General features: G+C 41.3%; 1 protein-coding gene across 9 annotated transcripts in view; it reads right to left on the bottom strand.

The window, feature by feature from the left end:
- NCOA7 (nuclear receptor coactivator 7) overlaps positions 1–25928 on the bottom strand; it is a 160318-nt gene that overhangs the window by 94644 nt on the left and 39746 nt on the right. The window contains exon 1 of one of the 9 annotated variants that reach the window (XM_004740139.3): positions 18036–18151. The exons of the other annotated variants lie outside the window; for them this stretch is intronic. The gene's annotated coding sequence lies outside the window, so the exon portion shown is untranslated. Of the gene's footprint in view, positions 1–18035; positions 18152–25928 lie in introns of those variants that run through there. 9 annotated transcript variants of the gene reach the window in all.

A 25928-nucleotide genomic window follows, 5' to 3' on the forward strand; every position in this document is an offset into this window, starting at 1 on the left:
AGCTAAAGCAGAGCTACTTGAAATCTTCCCAGCAGAAATAAAGTGATTTTATTATCTGATTTTTAATCTATTCCCCCCTAACTGCTTAAATTATAGAAACATGGAGGCAAATAAAAGCTAAAAACTATAGTCCAGAAATAACCAGTTTAGTATATAAGTTAATACTCTCCTAAAAACCTCATAAGTGAAACATAAAATCTGTGATTAGCAGAAATGTCCTGCTAAGGAAAACAAGTATGAGTGGCATAAAATTAGAATATGCTCTAACTCAACTTCTCTTCTTCCTTCCAACTTTTAAAATATATTCTAATAATTTTAACTGCCTATGAATAATTTTAGACACACACATATGCTTCCTCTTTTATGATAATGTTATTTCAATGCTATAAATTAGAAGCGGCCTCATAACTCTTCCTGTCATTATAGGTATTTTCAGAAAGAATAATTGATTATCAGGTATAAAATCTGAAAAATTAATTTGGCAGATGCTCTCAATTTAGTTGGCTCACATCCAATATGTCCATTCAATTTCTTATGAGTATTTTTTGTACTTGATACATACCGTCCGTATCCTTGGGAAATGACATTGCTCAAATATAGGATTCGGGGGTAGAAGACTAGTAATAATCTACTTCGAATTTTTTCCCTTCTAAAATTGCTGTCAAGCTCTAAGGTTATTCATTCATATGTAAAGGCACACCAAAAATAGATTTTTAAAGAAAAACCTTGGCCTTACTTTTGTATTTCTGAGGGCCAGTCTCTGGGGCATGACCTTCCAACCACATGGCAGCCTTGGTTGGGCTTTTCAAAATGCCTCAAGGGTGATGATCTCTTAAGGGTACTAGTTTGCTCTTAACCAACCAAAAGAACCCCTGTATTGTAATAAAAAATAAATGCCTGGTCTTTTTCCCTCCCAGATCTGGCATCCAGCTCCTAAAACACTTCCAATCTCCTGAGTGATAAGAATATCTTTTGTGTGTTAATAAATGACTCCTGTTGTGTGTGTGTGGGGGGGGGGGCAGTTAAGGCAGCCTCAGGACAGGAAGTGGTCACCAGAAACACCAAGCCTTGATTAGGAGATAGTAAACTTTGGCCCCACCTCCAGACTTCTGGGGAGGGGAGAGGGGCTGGACGTGGAGTTCAATCACTAGCGCCCCTGATTCAGTCAGTCATGACTCTACAATGACAGTTGCACAGAAACCTTTACACGACAGGGTTTGGGGAGCTTCTGGTCTGGTGATCATACAGAGGTGCTAAGAGGGTGACAGGCCCAGAAAGAAGCACAGAAGCCCTGCTCCCTCCCACTCCCTCCCACTCCCACACTTTGCCCCATGCATCCTCTTCCATTGGGCTGCTCTGAATTACACGCTTTAGAGTAAACCGGTAAATGTAAGCAAAGTGTTTTCCTGAGTCCTGTGACTTGTTTTAGAATTGTCAGACCTGAGGCGGGATCCAGGAACTCCCAAGTGTATACCCAAGTTGGACAGAAGGGCGGGCTGACTGGGGATTCAGGACTTAATAAATGGCGTCTGAAGTGAGGACCATCTCAAGGGACTGAGCTCTTAAACCTGTGCCTTTGACACAGACTCAGGGCCTGTTAGGGTCAGAATGGAATTGAATAGCTGGGATACCTAGCTGATGTTGAGAATCAGAGAACACCAGACTCCAGACTTTGCCAGAATATCCATCTTGAGCACATCAGAGAAGATGAAAAGTGAGACTGATGAATTTGTACAAAACCCAAGCAGGCTACCCTTTTCTCAATCAGAAATGTGACTAAGTGCCTGCTGGTATGCTCTGCTTGGACCACAAGCACTTTTAAAAAAATCCTAATTGAGGAGGGAGCAGGAGGCTGACTGAAAACAAAGCAAAAGCTGGCACCTTGCACCCCCTCTCCACCCGCTACCCTTGGTAATCTCCCCTCTCGGTAATGTGTGTGACATTCCTCAGGCACCCCAAACGATAAACAAATAGTTAACTTGCAGAAATTACAATCCTACAAGACAGGAGTCTCCCTTGGTTTACAATGTCCTAGAGATCTACAAACAAAGAAGTTACCTTATTAATAGCACAATTTCCAGAGGCAAATAACTCAGTTCTCAAACCCTAATGTCACCGTCCCCTCCAAAAACAAAACTGAAGGAGGCTGAGGTAGAAGGAAATGTAAATATAATTAAATCTCTTCTGAACCTAAATCTCACTAACAACGACGCTTGATAGCAGGATTGTGACATCCCACCAGGAATCTCCCAACCATTTTTTAAAAAAAGATTTTTAAAAAAATTTATTTGACAGAGAGAGATCAAAAGTGGACAGGGAGGCAAGCAGAGAGAGAGAGGAGGAAGCGGGCTCCCCGCTGAGCAAAGAGCCCAATGCGGGGGCTCAATCCCAGGACCCTGAGATTATGAACTGAGCCGAAGGCAGAGGCTCAACTCACTGAGCCACCCAGGCGCCCTCCCAACTATCTTGATGTTAACGGCTGGCTAAAAGACAACATTGATCAAGCTGCAGGGTCGGGTCCCGTATCCTGGAACCTAGTGGGTCCTCTTTAGCATATGAAAGCTCCTTTGAAACCTCCCTTCTCCCCACCTTCCCCCAACTGCAAGATACAAAACCCACCATCTCTCACAGCCATCTCTCACAACCCGGGGCAGCAGCTCTTCCTGCCCACTGGTCCTGTCCCTGTGCTTTAATAAACCACCATTTTGCACCAAAGATGTCTCAAGAATTCTTTCTTGGTCATCAGCTCCGGACCCCAGCCCACCGAACCTCACCTAGGTTCTAGAACTTCATCATAATGACTAAAACACAGCATTTAAAATGAGGATATTTCACATAAAAAGGTAGATTTCAGGCTCACATTGAAGAATTAGCAGACATGATAGCACTGGTCCTGGGCCCCGCCTGGCCAGCCAGGCTGGAACAAAGCAACAGCAGCTTCCCGCCTTGGAAAAGGCACATGCAGTCATTACCAGGCCCCAGTCCTCCTTCCCCACAGTGCACCAAAATTGGAGGCTGGCAGTTACCACTTACTGTCCACTCGTTTCCACCACTGCTTTGGTCTCCAAGGTCAGTATAAGCATTTTTTGCTCCAGACAGTGTCAAGTTTTATTCTTGGGTCAATTCAGATCATCAGAAAGCTGCAGTCTTGAACCATGTTATGTCAGCCCACTGCAGAATATCTTTTACTGAGCCCTATATTGGCATCATGTCCTCTCTTGGCATTTTCGCTGCAATAAACTGCATTTATGAATGTTAATAACAGACCCTACTACCACATCTTTTTAGAGTTCCTTTAAATTGGATGTGAGGTCCTACATAATTTCAAGGTTAAGGGTAAGGAAGGGTTTTGACACCTGGAAAACCAGTAAGTGCTCTACTCATGAACAGGGAGAACTGTGGAAAGAAGTCCCTTTGTTTTTGTTTTTTTAACATACGGACATATGTGTGTATGTTTATTGGTGAACTTACGGATTGACTGTAACCTCTAAACCCAACTCATGACCCTAGGGTCATGAGTTGCATGCTCTTCTAAGCCAGCTGGGTGCCCTGAAAATGGGATCCCTTCATAACACTGACCACGGAAGTAGTTCTGAACAACTACACAACTAATAGCATGAAGTTCAGGGTCAAGAAAAAGGAAGGAGTCTGGTGAAATAGCCAACAGCCATGCAAAAGTTCAGATGGCGAAAGAGGGTTTCAAAAAAAGTTCCATCAAATAGAACTAACTTGGAGGTTTCCTGAGAGTTGAAGTAAATATCTGAATTATTTTCTCTGGTGTGCTTATTTCTTTGGACGTGACTTAAAGCTGGGAGTGGACAAAACAAGGCTGGTTGCATGTGGATTACACACATGTAATTTTTATAAGGTATCTCAAATCCTTGTAGAGTAGGGTGGGGTACGAATGAATGAATGAATACATAACAAATAAGGACATGAACAAAGATTAGTCCTGGAATGATAAAGTGGGCCAATGACAAGCTGAGTTTTATCTGTGTCAAATTTCACAAATTGATAAAACCCTTGAATCTGACCATGCCACATAGACTAAAACGGACCTCCTATCAAGGGAAGCTGCTCTATACCCTTCAAATGACAGAAATCAAACTTCACCCAATACCAATCTATTAATTCAAAGAATAATATGTTTTGAGAGGCAAGACCTAAGAATTCCCCCACATTCAAAACACCTGCCTCCTTCCCCCAAATAAAGAAAACTGGACTTCCTTATCATTAATTCTTCTTTGTCCTTACTATGTCTCTCATCACGCAGAGGTAAAAAAGGAGTTCATTATATGTCACTAACTTAGTCATCAAACCACCAATAGCAGTTTTGTACCAAGAAACTTACACTCAGAGTTTTAAAGGTAATTTCTCACAGATTTGCATTTATTTATATAGTTTAAGTGTTCTGATCTCAGGGATTCCTTTTAATACACATTATAAAACTTTTTAAACCCTTATGACATTAGAATAATAATAGTCATCCAAATTTCCTGTGGATTCCCATGTTCCTTTGGTAAACCATAAGAAAACTCAGCTGGACAGTATTTTGGCTGAGATTAAAAAAGGCTTATGAAGAAAACCAAAATGTAATGGCAACGATATTGCATAAGATGGGGGAAAATAAATATATTTAACTATTGTGGAAATTCTCTGCAGAGAGCATATTAGCCACAGTTCAAATGAAAATCAAATAAAGAAAAGTTTCACTGCTGGTTTTATGGATTAGATAATAAAGCTCCAATCGATAAAAAAGCAAGTTTCAGTATTTAACCCATATATACAATTTCACAGTAGCATGGATAAAAACTAAAAGTCAGCATTTATCAACTGTTGTATCTTTAGTGAGTTACTATACACACAAAAGCAGGTATTCTCCATCAGTATATTAGTTCTTCTATATTTTTCTATATTCATTGTTTTACAGGAATTGTAATGTCAAAGAAAGCACTGAATTGAATTTTCAGAATTCTACATAAAGCTGTCACAATATTAAAAATCCTAAAAGGATAAATTTAAAATGGTAAGATAATTACCTAAGGGGGGGAAAAAAGTCTTTTCCAGTTTGTTTTCCAAGAAGTATAAATTATAAAATCTCATGTAGGAAAGCTCCTTAAAACGCATCTGATCAAATCATCCAATGATGGAATTCAGTACTGTATTTACAGATGCTCTCTCAAAACTCTCCAGTTCCTAGAAACTCACTGAGACTCAACATCTATCATTCTTCTTTTTAAAAACTTTAATTGAAGTGCCGAGTTCAGTGTCTAACACCCTACAGATAATTGTAGCTGACTTTTGCTGGCCTTCCTACTATCTTTTCCCCTTGTTTTAAGATCAGGTTTCAATTTTCAGTAAATACACCCTCCCCCCTTTTAATACCATATCTGGTAAGGAACCCCCTCAGCTCCAGGGATGAAACACTCAACCCAAGCCAATCAAAGCACAGAGGCCCCTCAGATAGCTGCCTTAGCAGCAGTGACTCCAAGAACCAGCCCATGGCCTAGGCTGGTCCAATCACAGTAAATCCTACGTCAACTACTGGCAAACACACTCGCTTTGCCTGATGTTGCACAAGGGACATCCTGAATCCGCAGTGTTTGCCAAGGAAAATCTAAGAAGACAAAAGAGTGGAAGAGCTTGGATACGGAGAAACTGAGTCATGATGACATTATCTGGGCCCCAATCCAGGCATTCCAGAAGTCAAATCTAAAATTTAACCTGGACTTTTAACTTATGTGTGCCAGTAAATCCCCTAATGCCTTCTTTTCTCTCCTCAGCGAGTGTGATGTTTTCTCTTACTTGGGACTCTTGCTCTCTGCTCCCAACAAAGGGAAAGACAGTCCTGGCTATTATGGAAATTTACATAAGAAATAAGGTTTGTTTCCTGTGAAGGATCCCAAAATGTGGATTGGCTGAGCTGGGGTTGGATGTCTTTGTCATATGACAATAAAATGGATGTCATTTGTACCTTAAAACCAGATAGTGTGCCGATCAGAATGCATTATTAGGATTATTAGGGGACTTAAGAGAATTTTTAGGATTCTAGAGTGAACTCTCTGTTTCTTTCAGCCTTCAGTAAGATCTCACAAGGAGGAGGCACGTTTAGGCTGTAATTTATCAGCTTAAAGGAGAACCAGATGAAAATACACCTTTGCTAAGAGAAAATTTTTGTTTGTGGCTTGCAGGCCTGGTGACCTGGAGTCCTGCACAGGTGGGAAAGCCAAATTATCTGCCCCCAACTAAAGTCAGTACAAAAAAGGTAGGAGACGTTGTTGTACTGAGATGAGGGTTTGTAAGCAACTGCTCTTCCTCAGGCACTCCAAATACACCTCCACTTATTCCCTCTGCCGCACACACAGGATTGTGGCCCACCGTGCACTGCACCTGCACTGATGCAGCTAGAACAGTCCAGGGCTCCTAACAAGCAAATAAACAGCGCCTCCCCAGGTCAGACCACTGGTTTTCACTGCCCTGAAACAAAGGCCCAGAGGGCAGCGCTGCTCTGAAGGCCCAGAGCATGAGCTGACTACTAGCCCAGAGCTGAGAGACCAAAATTCCTGAGCCAGCTATCTCCATCCAAAGTTCCACGGTCCTGGTGACTAACCCATGGAGTGTGGCCAGTGAAAAAAGAATGAAAGCCTGCAAAATTTTTAGTGAATTGTACTGCCAGAGAAACCCCTCATTTGTCAAATATATGAACTTGTAAATGCTCAACTCCAAAGTAATGCCCAGGTCCCCAAATCTATGCCACCAGAAAACGGGCTCTGAGGGAAGTCCGGCTCCCAGACGGGTTCCTCCTCAGTGTGGTCCGGGAAATGGATAAGAGCAAGCCACTCTGAGCAGAAACAGTGACTGCCCCAAGGCTGACCAGGGAACTGCCCCACTGGCAGAGCAGGGAAAACCTGCTGTTCCTGTTCAGCAAGACAGGAAGTGCCCCGGACCACTGGCCACTGAGCTCTCCCCACCTGTTTCCCCTCCCAAAGGGGTGTTTTCACTTCAGTCAGAGCAAGCAGAGCTGGGCAACTGACTGAGCCACCAGGAGGTACTCCTGTTTGCTCCTACCCAGGAAGATAGAGGCTGGCGGTCTTCCTGTTACCACACACCAAGGGTCCAGAGCCCCAGGAGTAGGGCACTGCAGGGTCTGAGGGTGAAGGGGAAAATCACAGCAGGCAAACCCAGAAGTCGGCTCTTCTCAAGGACTCGCCTAGTCTCCTGGGGTTTTCTTGCCATTTGCATCAAGAGGAGCACTCACTGATAGAGAAAACAATTATTACTTATAAATCTATAAATGGCATTTATAAAGTTATTCATGATGCTGAATGCCAGAATCCGCCTCCGAAGCTTCCAGCCATTGGTCTGCCTTCTCTCCTCCCCTGTATCAGAGAACAGAGACTTCGCTCCTCACGGCAGGCCTTTCAAGATGGGAAGCAGATAGCACGCCCACCCACCAACTTTTCTTCTTCAGGCTACGTATCTCCAGCACCTTCCATTTCTCTTCATACCAGCTGTGTCTGTGCTCCTATGTATTTGCTGCTCTCAAATGAACATACAGTTCATTGCTTGCAGTATCCCGGCAGGCACCTGAGCTGAGAGGGCAGGGAACTCCATTATCCTTTCCCTCCAGAGGAGGTGAGCTGCTTAGGGCTGTGATAGCACACACTCCCCGGTGTGGGATGGCCTCTGTGTAAATACAGATGCCAGGACGGAGGGAGGATGGGAGGGCCGAAGTGAGGAAAGAAGAGAGGGGAAAAAAGGGAGAAAAAAAAAGTAGGAAAGGGAAACAGAAAATGAGGAAAGACAAAAAGACAGGAAACAGGAAGGAAGGGAGAGAGGAGAAACTGATGTAGACTAACACATCCCCAAAGTAGCAACATTTTATTATTTTATTTTATTTTATGTATGTATGTTCAGTTAGTTAGAGTATTTCTAAAAGGATTGATATGATCCTATCCCCCAGATGATCTTTAGAGAACAGAAACTGCAGGGGAGAAGAAAAGAAAATGTCAAGAATTTGAAAATCTTTTATGCTACCCTCTTTTACACTGTTTCAATTTCTTATCATTATCACTTATAGTTGCTTTTAATCATGAAACATGGGTGAGCTCTGCAATCTGTAAAAACCATATACTTTCTCATTTATCCTCTATTCCTCGGGTCTCTATTTTCTGTTTTATGGAGAACAACGCTTCACTGTGCAGTTCCTTTGACCCATTAGGTTTCCAAACTCCTTGGTGGCGCAGGATTCCACACTCATCCCGGGGGTCCTATGCTTCCAGAGCAGCTGACTTCAGGAAGTGCCTCACAGAAGGCACAGCAAGGACGGAGGGAGCAGTGAGCCAGGGCTGGGAGGTCTCCGTGGACATTTTCCAACTCTAATCTCCCTAGACCCTTCAGAGGCAAACACCACTACCAATCTGATAGATATATTCCAGCTTTCTTGATGCCACACCCTGCTCTTGTTTGTGTTTCAGGAGGAAGGCCACATCGGCTGGGGGGCGGTGCTCAGGTGAACACTGATAAGACCAGATCAGAGATGCTGGCAGAGGCTGAAATTTGCAGGCTCTGTACCAAGGTAAAGAGTTTAGATTTTATTACAAGGGCTATGAGAAGCCACTGGAAGATTTAATCCAGAGGATGAGGTGATCTGATAGGTGTTTTGAAAGTTCTTCTGGGGCGCCTGGGTGGCTCGGTGGGTTAAAGCCTCTGCCTTCCGCTCAGGTCATGATCTCAGAGTCCTGGGATCTAGCCCTGCATCGGGCTCTCTGCTCAGCAAGGAGCCTGTTTCCTCCTCTCTCTCTCTCTCTGTCTACTTGAGATCTCTGCCTATCAAATAAATAAATAAAATCATTAAAAAAAAAAAAAAGTTCTTCTCTGACTCCTACGTGAAGACTGGGATTATTAAGGGTAGGAGTAGAAGCTAGGAGACCCTCTCAAGGCTACAGCAGACGTCCAGGAGAGCGAGGACGAAGGCGATAAAGTGAACAGACAGGTTACGTTCTGGTTCTGGAGGTGAAGTCAACAAGGTTTGCTAATGAATCAGGTGTGGAAAGTGAGGTAAAGAGGATTAAAACCAACTCCCAGATTTTCAGATGGGGTAGATGTACTTGCAGTCACGGGGAAGATCAGGGATGGGGCAGGGTTGTGAGTCCTCTCTTCCTGCTCTCTTTTCAGAGGACCCACGGCCCACAAACTCCATTTTTATTCCTAAACTGATGCCTTTTCCACTTTATACTTCCAGTTCAGAATTATGCTCCGAGCGTCTTCCCTGTGTATTCAATTACGTCTTCCACTTCTCCACGTGCCCTTCCCAGAGGCACACCAAATTCAAGGTGACCCAAGCCCCACCTGTCATTTATCTGCCCCAAACCTGGTTTCCCTGAGATGTACCCTCCCTTACTGGAAAACTGTTTAAATAGAAACACGGACCCTGCTCCGTCTCAATCTCCACGATCCACCAGTGCTATTTCGCCATTAATTTTTCTTTGCAGCAATTATCAATAATCTAACTGCATCATCACTGCTGCAATTTAGCTGTTCAACATCTGGTTCTCCCCACAGAATGTAAGCTCCCTGAGGGAAGGGACAATATCCCGCTTAGTTACATATCCCTATATACTCAGTGCTTACACTAGCCAGGATATACACCAGAAGCAAAATACGTTTGCTGAATGAATGGGTAAATGATGCCCTCACTAGCCACTAACTTCGGTTCAAGAACTACCTCTCAAGGCTCAGTAACTCAGTTCGAGCAAGAAGTCAGCTAAAGTTGTTTTTAAGGTATTTTCTAGCCCTAAATTCCATAGGAATAAACAACTAAGAGATAAATCTAAATCACAGGAAGATTAATTATTCAGAGAACAAAATTCTGCATTATTTTAAATGAAATTTTCTTATATGTGTAGAGGATGAACTATACTATGCCCACATGTATTTCATAAGCATCATTTACATATATATATATATATTTTTTTTAAGATTTTATTTATTTATCAGAGAGAGAGAGGGGGAGAGAGCGAGCACAGGCAGACAGAATGGCAGGCAGAGGCAGAGGGAGAAGCAGGGAGCCCGATGCGGGACTCAATCCCAGGACGCTGGGATCAGGACTAACCAACTGAGCCACCCAGGCGTCCCGCATCGTTTATATTTTTAAGTCACTTTAGTTCTACCTCGTGATGATTTCAGACTCAGATAAGAATTTTGTGAGAGATTTCCATGATTAAAGCCAAATGTTTGCATTTACTAAAAACAAAAAAACAAAATTTAGCCACCCATAAGTTTCTTTTAATACTTCTCTCACTGTGCATTCAATTACAACTTATTTTTAAAGGTTCTTTATCAGTTCTGCAGGGTGCCTGGGTGGCTCAATTGTTTAAGAGTCATGATCCTGGGGTCCTGTTAAGCCCCACCTTGGGCTCCTTGCTCAGTTGGGAGCCTGCTTCTCCTTCTCCCTCTGCCTGCCTGCCACTCCCCCTCTCTAAAAAAAAAGAAAATCTTAAAAAAAAAAAAAAAGGTTCATCAGTTCTTGATTAGCTCCCTACAAAAATATTTTTGCATGCAATATGATTTTTAATAAATAGTGACAACTTCATGGATTAACATGCCATTTATTAAAAAAGTTCCATTATTCTCAGAGGAAACAATTATGTAGAACAAAAAGGAAGGAAGAGACAGAGGCAAGAAGGCCTTACTTAAGCGAGTGAGGCCAGTCTCTCATTGTTCCAGGAGGAAGTGAGGAACGGAATTGAGATTTGGGAGGGTTAGGAAAGGTTCTGAGCCTTGCCTTAAAGCTGCATCTGCTAAGCAAGTAGACTTTTTAAAATCAGGACTGCTATTTTGAAGTGATATGTGAGGAGTGCTGATGACATGCTCATTGAGAGAGGGGACAAATCCTCTGTCCTGACTGACACCAAAGACCTGCCCCACTTATTCCTTCTAAGAGTTTTAGCTGTCTGCCTCAGCAACTAAATGTTTTCTGTGTCTGTATATGGCCTTCACTATAGGCACATTTATCTTTCCTGGTTTCTGATTTTTTTCCCCTGAATTTCTTTTTTTCCCTTCAATGCAGTTAAACTATGAGAATCACTTAAAATTGTGACCCCAGGGCGCCTGGGTGGCTCAGGGGGTTAAGCCACTGCCTTCGGCTCAGGTCATGATCTCCGCGTCCTGGGATCGAGTCCCGCGTCCTGGGATTGAGTCCCGCATCGGGCTCTCTGCTCAGCAGGGAGCCTGCTTCCTCCTCTCTCTCTCTGCCTGCCTCTCTGCCTACTTGTAATCTCTCTCTCTGTCAAATAAATAAATAAATAAATAAAATTGTGACCCCCATATTAAGAAATCACCAGATTTCCAGAGCCAATAGTTTCACTCTACGGAACACAAAAACTTTTATTTTGAAAAACATAAATATTTCCTTAAACAGCATTTCCAGAAATTGGAAAATAATTTATCATAAATACAAGAAAGAAAATTAGTCTGAAGCTCCAGAGAGAAACTGAAACCAGTAAAAGAATTCTGGCGGCCAGAACATGTGGCAGGGAGAAGGAAGCCTTGGACAGCATGCCAAAGAGGTAGCATCAGTGCCATGGATAGGAGAGCCACCAGTGGCCTCAGAAAACACCAAGGGCACCTGAGAGATCACAGCAATTCCTCACCAGTCCTATCCGAGAACTTCCCACTCCCAGCAGCACTTCCCCAGAAGTAAACTTGGTGCTGAGTTTCACTATAAATCAGTTGTGAATTTTGAGTAGGCTACCAGCCAAAGCTGATTTTTTTAAGAAATTGAAAACTTTGAGCATCTTTGGTGTGCTAGACCCTCATGGGCCATAAATGAAGGCTCTTTACTGACCAGTGAAAAATGGAACTGCTTAAAGCCAATTATCTGTGGGCTTGTAGACTCGTGCCTCCTATCCTGGGTGCAAACTTTAATCCTTAGGTAGCATAAACAATGAACGGATGTGTGCTCTCTTGCCTGCAAAGTAAGAAAACTAAGTTGGTAATTATTTCCCTGATCCCTTTAATAATTAAAAGAAAAGAGGAAGGTATCTGGTGGCTCCTTGTCAGAGGGAATAAAGACAACCCAAATTCACCCTGGTAGAATTAGGTTTAGCACATTAATTTAAAAAAGTGGCAGAGAACAGCCTAAGAATGATCAAAACCATCAGTCAAGAAAGAGTAATTGGTCCAGACACATGGTCAAGGGATTGGTCCCCAACAGAAGAGACATGAACGGACTCTCTGATGACTGAAGTCCTAGGTAGGAATCTTAGAGGTTTGGGTCTTCAACAATGTTTACCTTCCAATGGAAGATTATGACTGTGAGTCAAAAGAAGACATGGAAATATACAGCAGATAATGAGAAAAAACTGACCCAAATGATAGGCTTCTCTTAACGAATATAAGGACTCCATCTCAGTGTCCTAGTCACATGTAAATCCCATGAATTTCATGCATTACACACACCCCCCCCCCCCCCCGTGTGAAATGTCCTTCCTTCACTTTCTCCACAGCATCACCTTTCTTATGATGATGCCCAGGCTCTTTTGGATAGTCACTTCCTCTGCCCCATATTCTTAGCACTTGGCAGTCCCCTTATTGGGTACTTATCCCATTGTTGCCTCTTTTTTAAGCATCCTGTTATTATACCAGACCGTACATTCCTACAAGTATTTTTTTATTTGCATACAGTTAACACACAATGTTACAATAGTTTCAGAGGGTACAACACAGTAACTCAGCTTCTCTGTATGTTGTGCTCTGCTCACCACGGGTGTAGCTACCACCTACCACTACACAACGCTATTCCAGTATCAACTGGCTGTATTCCCCATGCTGTGCCTTTTATTCTTACGACTTGTTCATTCCTTAACTGGAAGTCCGTATCTCTCTCTCCCTTCCACCCCTTTTGTTCCACCTTCTACTCTCCTCCCCTCTGGCACCCATCAGTTTGTTCTCTGCATTTATAGGTCTGATTTTGTCTGTTTATTCCTTTCTTTTGTTTTTTAGATTCCACAAGAATGGGGTGCCTGAGAGGCTCAGTCATGAAGTGTCTGCCTTCCACTCAGGTCATGATTCCAGCGTCCTGGGATTGAGCCCCATGTCGGGCTCCCTGCTCAATGGGAAGCCTGCTTCTCCCCTTCCCACTCCCCTGCTTATGTTCCCTCTCTCGCTGTGTCTCTGTCAAATAAATAAATACAATCTTAAAAAAAAAAAAGATTCCACAGGAGTGAGCCAATGAATGTTTGCTAAGGGAAAGGACAAATGAATAAAATCTCATGGCCAGAGCTTAAAAGGAACATGGCTCAAGAAAGATGAGGTTCTTCAAAACAAATTCTGTCAACACCGTCCCAAATGAGCCTGTTGAAGAGGCAAAGCAGAAAGCATCTCGAGAACCAAATGTATCCTGATGAACTCGAGTTTTCAGCAGGCATGTACAAAGAATGGCAGAAAGGAACAAAATGAAGCTCAGACAAAAGCAAATGACAGAAACCTAGAGGAACAGTGGAAATTGGAAACTCAGGATGAACAGATGGTTGTAATCAACGCAAAGGGAAAAGTCACAAGTAAATTTTCGGGATGTTCAGAGAATGAGGCTTCAAGAAGCAACAGGGCCACTGCCCATGGCACACCGGGTGAAGTTAACTCCTAAGAAAGAGAACGTGCATCTAGTCCACTCCAGCATGGCAGCTCTCTCAAACAGACTAAGGGAAAAAACTAGAGGACGAAGCATCACAGCTAAGGAAATGAAATCCAGGACAAAGTCTCTAGCCCTGTATGAAACAACTCCCTGAGTTGTGGAACCCATTACCAGTAATCTCTGAAGAGAAAGACTGGAATTAAAAAAACAAAACAAAAAAACTTGGGGCACCTGGGTGACTCAGTGGGTTAAGCCTCTGCTTTTGGCTCAGGTCATGATCTCAGGATCCTGGGATCAAGCTGCTTCCCCTTCTCTCTCTGCCTGCCTACTTGTGATCTCTCTCTGTGTGTCAAATAAATAAATAAAATCTTTTTTAAAAAATCTGGTTTTCTTTTTTTTAAAGATTTTATTTATTTATTTCACAGGCAGAGATCACAAGGAGGCAGAGAGGCAGGCAGAGAGAGAGAGAGAGAGGGAAGCAGGCTCCCTGCTGAGCAGAGAACCCCATGCGGGACTCGATCCCAGGACCCTGAGATCATGACCTGAGCCGAAGGCAGCGGCTTAACCCACTGAGCCACCCAGGCGCCCCAAAAATCTGGTTTTCAAAAGAAAAAGAAAATCAGATTCTAGAAATGGCACACTGAGCAGCTTGATAATGACTCCCCCAAAAATAAAATGACAGATATTAGACCAATCAGCTGTGATTACTTGAAGAGAACTTATGATTGCTAGGAAACACCATGGGTATAAGAAAATGATGGAGGGGCCTGGGGCCTGGGATCCAGTCCTGCATCAGGCTCTCTGCTCAGCAGGGAGCCTGCTTCCCTCTCTCTCTCTCTGCCTGCCTCTCTGTCTACTTGTGATTTCTCTCTGTCAAATAAATAAATAAAATCTTTAAAAAAAAAAAAAAAGAAAGAAAAGAAAATGATGGAAAACGAACTAACATAATTGTCTTTTTTAATAGTACTGCTAGATTTCGCCTACCAATGGGCATATTGCAAGGGACAGTATATCAAGATTTCAGTAAGGCCCTTCAGAATGTCTGACATTATCTTCTTAAAAAGTAAGATGGAGGGCGCCTGGGTGGCTCAGTGGGTTAAGTCGCTGCTTTCGGCTCAGGTCATGATCTCAGGGTCCTGGGATCCAGTCCCACATCGGGCTCTCTGCTCAGCAGGGAGCCTGCTTCCCTCTCTCTCTCTCTCTCTGCCTGCCTCTCTCTCCGTCTACTTGTGATCTCTCTCTGTCAAATAAATAAAATCTTTAAAAAAAAAAAAGTAAGATGGAAACAGCTGGGCTAGAGAATTTGGTTAACTGAACTCAGCAAGATGATTTACAGCAAGTTGAAAGTCTTAAAGAAAATTATTTAATCCTCTGATGGTACCAATATGCCAGGATGGGTACAGCTCTCCAACTGAGCATTTTAATCAACTACTTGGATAAGGACAGAGAAGACAAGCTGCTCAGGTTGTTTATCCGACCCAAGTGAGGAAGGACAGCAACCATGTTTGATGTAAGAAATCAGGTTTCAAAATTTCTGGAAAATTAGATCAAGGGATAGAAAACAAACAAGATAAAATTAAAAGTCCAATTCCCATAAGGAAAACCCCTATTTTCCCCTCAGTGTGAATACAACTGTTATCAACAAACAAATAAAGTATAATACGATATTAATGAAAACAAAAGGATAACAATATAAATGCATTAATCAGACCACACTGAGGTAGTGAAGAATCTGAAAACTGTCTTAGATGGATTTACTTTTTATTTTTATAAAGATTTTATTTATTTGACAGTGAGAGAGGGAACACAAGCAGGAGGTGTGGGAGGAGAAACAGGCTCCCCACTGAGCAGGAAGCCCAAAGTGGGGCTGGATTCCAGGATTCTGGGATTATGACCTGAGCCGAAGGCAGATGCTTAACTGACTGAACCACCCAGGAGCCCCAGATGCGGAGATTTAGAAACCTGGAATATTCAGCATGGAAAAGAGAAGGTTCAGGAAGAACATGACATTGCCTTCAAATACATACAATGATAATATATGAAAGTGGGACTTGATGTATTCTGCCTGGATCCTCAGTAACTGAGAATATAAGTAGGATAAGTTGAAAAAAAAGTAAATTTTAACTAAAAACTTAAGAACAACTTTCTACTAACAAGAGCTTTTCAAGAAACAAATGAATAGCCTATGTGTGGGGCTGGGGGTAACCCCTACTTTGCCCCTATAGGTGGAAAAGCTCAAATCCAGGTTGAAAAAGGCCTATTTGTCAGATGTAGCAGAGATTCTGTCCTTGACCTCTTGGCCCCGATGGCCTCAGCCCTACTCCTAAAAGATTTTATGCTTCTGAACTTAGACATGGTGCCCGTATTAAAATGATGAGTGGAAGAATAAAAATGAAATGTCAAGTTAACATGAATTTGATGCTTACTAAAGAAAATGCTATCTTTTCTTTCTAATTTATCAGTCACTTCTTAGGGCCTTAATGAATTACCTCATTACTTGGTATACATCTATATCCCACACCTATTGCTAGAGAGGGACGGAAGTCCCTCATGTGATGTGCCTACAAAATGAAGTCACTGTGAGTGCGTGAAACAAAGGTCTTCGAGACACTCATTAGAATTCCGACTGCAGGAACAGAAATTGAACAGCTGTTACAAGAGCTGTGCAAGCATGATCATTCCACTGTACGATGTTTACCTGCAAATGCAGGAACATTTGCTAATGGCCTGCCTTCTGTAACCAGCAGAGGATACTACAACAGGCTACTACAGAATGGGAGCTGTGCTCCTCAAACGTACTGTACATCGAGCTCCTACCCCCAGCATTAAGATCGGCATTCTTCATTTAAAGTACGCATGAATGACTAATGCTCACCTATAACAAAAAGTTATGTTAAAACGCCAACAGTTTAAAACCCAGTCACTTACAATTTATTTTTAAGATTCATACCAGTAAGGAAAAAGTCTTAAACACTTAGGAGGAATTCTCCAGCTACCTTTGGACATATATTACAAGGAGGACACATTCGTAATTGCTAACAAAAAAAAAAAAATTATGACAAAATTTCTATAAAGTTCTAAATGAATATATTACAACTGCAAATGTCTAATATGGAATAGACTTGATTCTACTTATTTTTATACTATACTTGGAAGGTAGTATGGAAGTTGTAGTTAATAAAGGCCTAAGAGCTGAACACAGAAGGAAGAAATCCTGACTTGTTACTTACTAGTCTATCTCTTGGGTAGTTACTGAACTGCTCTGAACCTGCTCTCTTGCCGGTCAAAATGAGGAAAATACCACCATCTACCTCTGCTCTCTTGCCAGTCAAAATGAGAAAAATACCACCATCTACCTCATGGATTGTTCTAAGGATTAAATAAGGTCTTATCTGTAAGCCTCCTGGCACACAGTGAGCAATCAGCAAAAAAGAGGGTAGAGCTGTCAATACACACAAGTAAAACTTTATAGCGTGTTATAGGCTATAAATATAGCCTATATATACAAATATTATATATATATTATATATAATAAATATAGGCTATAAATATAGCCTATATAGCATGTTCTATTGGACAGGGTATAGGAAATCTGGTGTGGTTCATCTCCTGCTTTATTGCTTTGTTAATGTCCTCATGACTTTACATAGGGGTCAGTCACCAAGCTGGCCTCTCCAGAGACCCCACCCCCCAACTCTGATGGACCATCCCCACTAACCAACTAACATGCTTTACTTCTCTTCCTCCTCCATCCTTATAAACTTATCTTTCCTTGACTTCCACATTTCCCTCCCACCATGGCCCTAATTTTGGGCTTCCCTCCCTAGCTAAGTTCCCAGAAGAACTTGAGCCTGGAGCTCTGTGTCCATTCCCTGACTTCCCATTTGCATTACACTGTCTTCTCCCAATTCGGCACTGAAACTTTTATTCAATCATCAGTGACCTTCAAGTGGCCAAACCTAATATATACTCTTCAGTCCTCATTTTAATTTACCTCTCACTGCTTCCAAAATCTCTGATCGTTCTCTCTTTCTTGAAATGCTTGCTCTTTTCTCTTGGCTGCTGTGATACCATCTCTTCTGGATTTCTTCCTACTAGACCACTAAATGCTGGAGTTATCAAGGTTCCCCAACCCTAAGTTTTATTCTCTTTTCCCGTTATATTCTCTCCCTATATGGTCTCATCCACTCCCCTGCTTGCTGGGGCCAACAACTCCTCAACTTCTCCCTCAGCCTAGACCACTCTGCTTTCACTCTAGGCACATATACCCAAGTCACAGTTAGCAGTTCTACTGAAATGGCTAATAAGCATCTCAAAATTAACATGTCCAAACTTCAATTCTTGAAAAAACCGCTCAAAATTGTTATTTTTCTAGTTTTCCCATTTCATTTAATGGTACCTCCATTCCCCTGGTTGCTTAATCCAAATTCCCAAACGTGGCCAACAAACACCTCCGTGACTTGTCACCAGCACACGTCTCCACCGTTCTTGTGCTATCCTCCCTAAAGCACTCTGTTCCAGCCCTACTGGCTTTCCCGCAGACCCAGAAATCTGCCACGCCTCCCCGCCTCCCGCCTTAAGGTCTTGGAATCTAAGTGTTTCCTCTACTTAGAACAGACTCCTCCTTTCCTTTTTCCCCAGCCCTTCTCCTAAACACACAGATCATATGGCAAATCTTGCCCAATGCCAAGATCAGCTTACATATCATTATTCTCTAAAGGTCTTCCTTGAATATCATTCCTATCTGAAGTAGATACTGCCCTTACAGTTCTTTCATAACATCCTGTTATTTTCCCTCATAGCAAACCCTGCAATTTCTAATGACATATGCATTTTTATTTCCTTATTTAATGTTTTTGTGAAAAATAATCTCTGTAAGAACAAGACCCATGTTTATTGTGTTCACTGTTGCACCCACTAGGCTTAACAGATGCAAGCACATAAGGTCTTTCAGAGATATAAGCAATGTTCAAGTTTCTCCCCGTAACACAAAAATCTATTTTAAATCCAAGGATAAACATCATATGACTCAAAGTCTTACATTTGAGTAAGTCAAAGAACTGAGAGATGTCGTAAGTATCTACTTGCATCAGATAATATAAAAACCAATATGGTCATATACTCAAACTTAGAAAAAGGTTTCCCTGTGGATAAAAATAAACAGGAAGAAAGTCAAGATTATTTATATTAGGTTCATAACTCAATTAATTTTATAATTTTAAGTTTTCATTGATCTGTTAAGAGGGTACAAACTGCACTTAAAGATTAGATATGTATTTATAATTAACTTATCTTTTTAAAAAATCCATATGTTCTTATAAAAGAAAAACTGTTAAATGTTTTTGCACTTTAAATCTATTTACTCTTATAAAAGAAAAATAACCTGAAATCCTGATTATATGTTCGAGCTACAGTTAGAAAAATTAAATTTCTCTCATTATGTAGTAAAAGTAGTCCATTTAGCAAAAAAGAACCCCCCCACACACTTTAAAAACAAAATGATGGAGCTACTGAAATGGAGATGACTCAGTCCCCAGTGACCTCACCAGCATCTGCTTCAATTACATTATGAAATTGCAATAACCAAATTACCATTCAGCTTTCTGCTGTGCTAACAAAATTAATCTGAAATATCAAAATTCATCTGCTTTAAATTATGTATTATACAACTTCTAAACCCAAGCCTCTACTGGCTCTAAACTGTGAAGAACACAAAATGTGGTTGTGATAATCAACACAAACATGGTCTCACAGACACAGGAGAAATGAATAAAATGATTAACGACTTGGCTCAAATCATCCTTGACGGTAATTTGATTTAAATCATGCCACCTATTCAGGATGGGAATGCATCAACTTTGCATCTATTCTGCTTTGTACAACAGATGTGTTCTTGAAAATGTATGTGCAAACCGTATTTTAAATGCTGTAGAGTGATTCAGAAATATAATATGGTTTTGTTTTTTGGCTTTTCTTTTTTTTTTTAAGTATAGAAAAGAATATTTGAAGCATGCTGCCCTCTGATTTAACTCTTCCCTAAGCTCACATGATTGTGTTTTGGTCATCTAGGTTGTCAAGTATTCCTTAAATACACTAATAAAACCATTTTAAAATATAGATGTAATCCATATTCTTGTTCTTTGGTGGTTCTATGTCTACTTCATATGCTATGCTCACACCTACACAATTCATGTCTCATGACTGTCAAGTTACATTTCTCACTTTAGAATAGGAGAGCTTCACCTCACAGTCATCTCTGATTCTTCTTCATGGGAAGCTGGCTCTAGTAACAGAACTACTGAGAAAAGACCTCCTTTTTGCTGTCCACCAGTCTCTGCCTCAGCAGAAGCTAATTCCTTCTTGCTCTGGGAAAGGGACCCAGGGTTTCCCAGATCCAACTAACTCATCGTGTCTTCTTACCCCACGAGACCTGGGTTCATGCTCTATGGTAGTGACACAACAGTCTGCCTTATTTGGTGCTGAATCACACTGCAAATCATGGACTACAATGTTTCTCACTTGGTCCCCTTAAACTTGGCACGTTATCCTTTTCACCACCAACTTCATTTACACGTGAGAAGAAAAAAAGCTAGAAAAAGTAGGCAGAGCTGTTGTGCCTTCACTGGTATTTACACCACAAAATGAGTCCAGAAAAAAATGGGGAATTAACCATGTTGTTTATGCAAACTTTATTTGAAATGGTACATGATAGGGAGAGGGTGGTTGGATTATGGACATTGGGGAGGGTATGTGCTGTGGTGAATGCTGTGAAGTGTATAAACCTGGTGATTCACAGAGCTGTACCCCTGGGGCTAATAATACATTATATGTTAATTAAAAAAAAAAAAAAGAAAGAAAGAAATGGCAAATGAAGGAAAAGGGAAGTAAAAACACAAGAACACATGACCCATGGCTCAAGTACCAAGCATCTTTACAACAGAAATGCCCAAGCAAGGAGAATTTCAGCTTGTTAGGGCCTCCAACTTTGAGTCTAAAGAGGAAATTAAGAGGGCACTTCTTGCCACATCCCCCAAAATACAGAGAAAGGTCAGGAGATTGGTGACTTTTTTGTTGGTATGTGAAGAATTTCAAAGTTTCCTTGAATGACTAGAGATTCCTAATTTGTTCCAAAGCTCCTAAGAACAATTTTGCACTGAAAATCAGCAAATACCTGTTTAGTACTTTAACACATTTAATGATCTAGATCAGCGAGTCTCACTTATATTTGCCTGGGTAACTGATAAAGTTCCATGAGATTCCATTTAACATAGTTTACTGAAAAACTGGCATAATGATTACAGGCATGGGCTAGGGGGTCTGGCACACCTGGGTTGAGTCCTGGATCTACCACTTTGAAGTTATGTGACTTTGGGCAAATTCCACAATACCTATAACAAAGTTTAGCATCTTTATCTGTAATCAGGATGATAACAGGACCTACCTCATGGAGTAATTATAAGATTACATGAGTACACAAATGTGTCTGTTACACAGCAAATATTCAACAAATGCTATCATTCACACTGAATTACCGTTAGATGCAGGGCATAAAGTTAGACCTTGTGCAGAATATAAAAATGAAAAAGAACCAACAATAAATAACAAAAAATAGGGCAGAGAAGCATTATGGGGACATCCAAAGACAGAATGTGTTAAGGGCCCCAAGAGGAAGCAAAATGAGGCCTTAGCAATGACCTCTGAGTCCAGTGGCAGGGAAGGGCACATAGAGTTGTGTGTTTGGGGGAGCGGTTAAGAATTAAGTGAAATAGGAAAGGTGTCAAAGAGACAGTATGACAGTTAGAGATGGGTTTGCCATCACTGTATACAGGAAGAGGACAGTGATGGCAAAGTTCATCATACAAATAAAGCAGAAGACATATAAAGAAAAATCCAAGTAGGACATAAAGACAGAAAGGTAGGAATGAGCCGTATTGTGTAGAACCTCAAATTTGAGAGAAGAATCTGGGAAGCAGAAGTGATATATCTGAACCTTGTCTCAGGAAGACTAATCTGGGAAGATGTGTGGGAAGATACGCAATTAGCATTTAACTTATGAGGGTAGAAGGGGTGATGACTGATAGAATTTTCAGGAAAGAGTTTCAGAGAAAAAGAAAACTTTCTACTAAAATCACCAATACCTGGAGTCCCAGCATGAGCTAGGAAGTTCCACAGCTGTGAGCACAAAGTGTTTTTCTGGTTCTGAACTCCATTTTCTCATACTGAAGAGTCACTGTACCAGCAATAAGTAAAAGTTTTCAAAGGCATGTGCCAAACTCTTTCCAGCTGAGACAGTGCCAAGTTTCAGAAAAACTCAAAAGTCAGTTCAATGGAAGTCTTCCACAACTGTCAGCAACAACATTAAAAAAGGAGGGAGACAGCTTCTATCATTTACTTTTCGAGTGCTTTAGTCTTATCTATGTCTACAGTCTTGGGTCTTCACTGAAGGATCACTGAATGACTGTGGTCAGCATGCTTATGGACAAGTTTCAAGGGACATAAAAACTCCCTGAAAATGTATACCAAATGTATGCCTATGTATTTATTCTGACTTTTTCTCAATTATTCCTGTATTCCTCATTTAGGCAGCATGCTTTTATATTAAAATCCATTAGTGCTAATTTTTCATTGGCACTTACTCTAGAGATTTATATATTTATTTTAATTCAGTCAATCCTCCAACTATATCTTACGGTAGGTACTGTTATTATTCTCATTTTGGAGAAAATATACCCTAGGCCCCAGAGCCATTAAGTAGATCTACAGAGGAGAGACCTACAGGCAGACCATACACAAGTTCCCCAAGCTTCATGATCAAAATAGTTCCATTTGGTGGTTTTGTAAGGTTACAGTTTCATCAGGTCTCACTCCAAGATCTAGGACAATCTAGATCAGCCTGAGATTTCAAGCAGAAGGACATTTGCTTGTCACTGATCCTTGAAATCAGTTTTATAGGAAGCCATTATACTGCACTGGGAGAAAACATATTTATATAACAGGTACTTTATGTACAGCTGTCTTTGAAGAATTGGTTAACAGGTATTAGATGAGCAATTTTCAAAGAAATTTGTTGTTCAGTGAAGAAAATAACCTCACTCCCAGTATACGAACCACCAAGGACTCCTCTAGAATAAGGAGTTCTTTTGATCATGGCTCACAATAAAAAATAATTTTAAACTGTAACTCAAGATATACATACTTATATACATTTAAAACAAAATTTTTGTGAAATACTATTTATTCTGCCTACCTACAATGCATTCCCATCTTTTCTATTCAGTTTAGCTTTAGTCCAGACTAATCTATTCTGTTCCATCCCATTAGAAGAAATGCTGGTTCTTATCCACTAAATTGATTTCATGAAGCTCCAATGGGTTGTAACCTACAGACTGAAAAGCAGTACACTACACGGAATTAAATCAAGTAACCCTGCGTGTTTTTTAAAAACAAAGCATGAGTCTATCTGTAAATGTCTAAATGTTTATAAACCTTTTAAAAAACCTGTAGAAAAAAGTTAATGATTTCTTAAAAACATCAGCAGCTCCAACTTGACCATGGACATTTTCCTCATTAATGAGTGCCAGGCAATATTTAAATGTTCTCTTAAGTGCTGCTTGATCTGAACTCAATAAAAAAAACATGAAGCATAAGCCTTAAATGACATTACAGCTCATTTGAGAGTTTAATCAGCAATTAGTAATATTTTCAAATAAGGCACAAGCAACTTTTTAAAGGAAATGGTTTTAAAATATTCTCGATTTTTTAAGAGTAATAAAACTGCTGAGTATTAAAAAATTTGTGGTGATAAAAATTAAGCCTTGGGGTGCCTGGGTGGCTCAGTCATTGAAGCGTCTGCCTTTGGCTCAGGTTATGATCACAGGGTCCTGGGATTAAGCTCGCATCCGGCTCCCGGCTTGGCGGGGGAGCCTGCTTCTCTCTCTCGCCGCGGCTCATGCTCTCTCTCGCTCACTCTTTCTCTCTTTCAAATAAATAAATAAAATCTTTTAAAAAATTGAGACTTAAACTATTTAGATCCTACTCTAAAGAAGCCGTTTTATTTATTTTTTTTTAATTTTTTTTTTAAAGATTTTATTTATTTATCAGAGAGAGAGAAGGGGAGAGAGCGAGCACAGGCAGACAGAATGGCAGGCAGAGGCAGGGGGAGAAGCAGGCTCCCCGCTGAGCAAGGAGCCCAATGTGGGACTCGATCCCAGGACGCTGGGATCATGACCTGAGCCGAAGGCAGCTGCTTAACCAACTGAGCCACCCAGGCGTCCCAAGAAGCCGTTTTAAATACAGTCTTTTAGTCAGTAAAAAATATATATATATATATTTAACATGCCACATGCCAACTGCTATTTACTTAAGGAGGCACATGAAATGAGCACTGACCTACTGGAGAATCCCACCCCTCCAGATGGCCCATTTTGGGGGAGACTCAGTGCAAACCCATGAACAAGAGCTATGAAGATCATACACGGAAGTGCTCCTGGGCCATGCTATGGATCATAGCAGGCACTAATGGCAATGACAGTCTTGGATAGTTCTAGAAATTGAAATCAAATATGCTTTCCAGTAAAACCAACTAAAACATTCTCCTTCCAAAGCCATGTACAATTTTTCCTACTTACATTATGATGCCAATAACATGTTCTACTCCCTTTCTCAAGTAAAAATTAATTCCTAAATTCAACTGAAACCAAGATAATATGAATCAAGAAAAATAATCAGAGATATGGACAAAGCAGACTGGGATTCAGGGCTCCGCTCGTCCATGTAAAGGGTAAGTGATGTGAGGCAAGTTATTTAACCTCCTGAACTACAGATGCGTCATCTGCATTTTTATCTACTCAGGCGATCACTGTGAGGATATAGGGAGAGAATGCGCGTGGAGGCACTTTGTCAAGGGCCAACAAATGCTATTATTAACTTTTATTAGAATCACAAGACATAGCAAAACTGAGAGAATAAAATATTCACCAAATATTAAGACAGTATAGCATTATAACATTTACCAAGCGCTTAAACCCATTCTGTATGCTTTTCATGTATCAGCTCAATGAAAACCTGTATTATGACTGAATATCTGAATCCAGCCACTCGTAACAATAAAGTTTCTCCTCAAATCTTGGACATGCTAAAGTTCTTCTCTAATAGTCATTGACCAGCAGGAAAAAACAGTCTACAGACTGTTAATTAAAGGAAGGGCAAGAGTTCACATCCCACCACTCCACCCATGTGGTATGTTCATTCTTAGCACAGGCACACCACAAAGTGCAGCTTTTCCCGAGGGTTCAGAGACAGCTCTGTGAGGCTGGAGAGAGGGGGCCCTCCCTTATCCTCAGCAACGCTGCAGACCAACCAGCTGGACCCGTCCAGTTGATACCTGCCACGGCATCTGGGACTCTGTGCTTGCCCAAAAAGGCATTTTGGGGTTTTCTGACCAAACGTATTTCTGCATGCATTTCTATTATAGGCAACTACTCTTTTAGATAAGAGGCAATCCTAGCGAGTAACAAGGGTCTCTGTAACGTAATCCTGACTTAGGTAGGTGGGCTACACAGACTACATGTTTCCTACTGCCTTAGTTGGTCAATACTCTGACATTAAACTTGACAAAACGTAGTATGGGATGTCCCCACAAGCTATAAACAAGTGAGCTTTTTAAGAAGTCACTTAGAACTTGGGATGCACTTCTGCACATGAATTCACGATGAAGTGAATTAGCCTGTGCTCTACGGGACCCCCTCTGCCATCAAGTTGCCCCACTGCCACGGGCTGCACTGCAGAGCATAAGCTGTGGTTGCATGAGGACAGAGCTGGGCTCTGATCCTGCATCCCCCGCCTGCTGTCTCATCTCACTCAAGTTTCTCCAACGCACGCAAGTTTCTCCAACTCCAACTCCAACTCTGGAAGTCTAACTTCCGTAACAATCTAATCGTATTTGGGTATGAAAATTTTTATAGATCAGATGCTTGGTATGAAGGTAAGGTGGACCAGTTCTCTCAAACCTTTTCACAGGAAAGCACACACAGAAGAGGGCAATACACTCTACTCGGGATAAGATGCTACTCCTGGCTAAAGGTGACCAGCCTATGTGGTCCTACCTGGCCACTCTTAAGGGCTGAGGAGTCGGGTGTCCCCGGCTTGCACACCCAAGACGTGAGAGTGTGCCAAACCCTGGTGGTGAGGCTCTGATGACCAGTTACTATACATAAAGTGGCCTGGTGTGGGGCATCAGGTCATTGACAATTTTACCCCATGGGCCTGGGCTCCTACTACAAAATAGAAGCAT

This window comes from Mustela putorius, unplaced genomic scaffold, assembly GCF_011764305.1.
Source record: "Mustela putorius furo isolate JIRA1106 unplaced genomic scaffold, ASM1176430v1.1 tig00003863_pilon_pilon_pilon, whole genome shotgun sequence".
Classification (NCBI taxonomy): Eukaryota; Metazoa; Chordata; class Mammalia; order Carnivora; family Mustelidae; genus Mustela; species Mustela putorius.